Below are 1690 nucleotides of genomic sequence, written 5' to 3'. Positions count from 1 at the left end.
CTCCAATACTGCAGCTAAAAGAGCTTTTGCTGTCATTCTTTTGCTGTCATTCTTACTCCTACTCCAACTGTCATATGCAAAACAATGGATCAGAAAGATTATGACCTGAATCAGACACACCTTAGTCCTCAAAACTAACATCTTTGCTCCTCAATAACTGGAGATTTTCCCAGTGCAATGCATTTCCTTATTTCCTGACAGCTGATATTAAGGATGTTAATTGTGGATCCAAGCAAGAAGAAGTTGTTGATAGTTTCAATCTCTTCTCCTTCCATCATGATGTTGCCTATCAGTCCAGTGGTAAGGATATTTGTTTTCTTGACATTGAGATACAATCCATTCCAAAAGATTCATTCTTTCATCTTCAGCTGCAAGTGCATCAAGTCCTCCTCACTTTTAGAAACCAAGGTTGTGTCGTCTGCATAATGCACAAATAAAAATAAATTTAATTACAATCAAGGAAAACACTAATTGTGCTTTCCACATGAAACTTCTTAATAAATAGTAAACTTAATAGATAGTTATTTATTAAATCATAAATAATTAACTAACAATTATAATAGAAAGAAAATGAGAATTTACTACTGTCAAGATGGAATATATTTGTAACTGACCTTCCAGTAGGTTTTCACAGGTTATAACTTGCACACTAGGAAATTGTTCATCTCTCTCCCTCAAAGAAGCTAGTGTTATTTGAACTGCCAGTCCTTTGACTGTTTAGTCTCTCTATACCTAGTCAATATCTATGTTGAGCAAACAATTGAGAAGCTATATTTTATGAAGAAGAATGTGGCATCAGGATTGGATGAATGTTCGTCAACAACTTAAGTTGTGCGGGTAACACAAGCTTGCTTGTGAGGAGGACCTGAAGTGCTTGCTGCAGAGGATCAAGCATTGTAGCCTTCAACATAGATTATATCTCAACATCCAGACTACAAAAATTCTTATCACTGGATCAATAAGCAATATCATGATAGATGGAGGAAAGATTTAAATATTCAATGATTTCATCTTGCTCTGATCCACAGTCAATATCCTGGGTACCAACAGGCAAGAGATCAGGAAACATGCATTATTGGGAAAGTCTGCTGTCAGGGATTTCTTCAAAATTGTGGATAAAAATTATTTCATTTTTAAGAGTAAGATGAGCCTGATTAAAGCCACAGTCTTTCCAGTCACTTGGTGTTCATCTGAGATATGGAAAATGAATATATCTGACAGGAGAAGAATTGGTCAGTTCCAGCTGTGATGTTAGAGAAGTGTGTTTGTTAAAAATCCCACAGTCTGCCAAAAGTACAAACAGATATGTCTTGGAAAAAGTACAACCAGGATGTCCCTTGGCAGCAAAGATAGTGAAGCTTTGTCTCATATATTTTGGACATGTTATTAGAAAAGGCTATACCTTGGAAAGAAGCATCATGCTTGGAAAGGCTAAGCGTCAACGAAGGAGTAGAAGACCATCAATGAGATGGATTGATTCAGTGTCTGTGGCAATGGACTCAAATGTCTAGGATATTAACTATGGTGCAGGATAGGACAGATTTCAGATCTATTGTTCATAGTTTGCTATGAGACTTACTCAAATTGATGGTACTTTATAACAACAATAATAATCCTTGGCCTAGTGGCCCACCTCTTCATCCACTAGGCAAGCAGCGTTATACTAAATATTTTATCAAACGATTATATA

The sequence above is a fragment of the Elephantulus edwardii genome, unplaced genomic scaffold (assembly GCF_000299155.1).
Source record: "Elephantulus edwardii isolate Elephantulus edwardi_28Jun2011 unplaced genomic scaffold, EleEdw1.0 scaffold00197, whole genome shotgun sequence".
Classification (NCBI taxonomy): domain Eukaryota; kingdom Metazoa; phylum Chordata; class Mammalia; order Macroscelidea; family Macroscelididae; genus Elephantulus; species Elephantulus edwardii.
The sequence above is the reverse complement of the archived record's forward strand: the minus strand, read 5'-3'. Positions refer to the sequence as shown.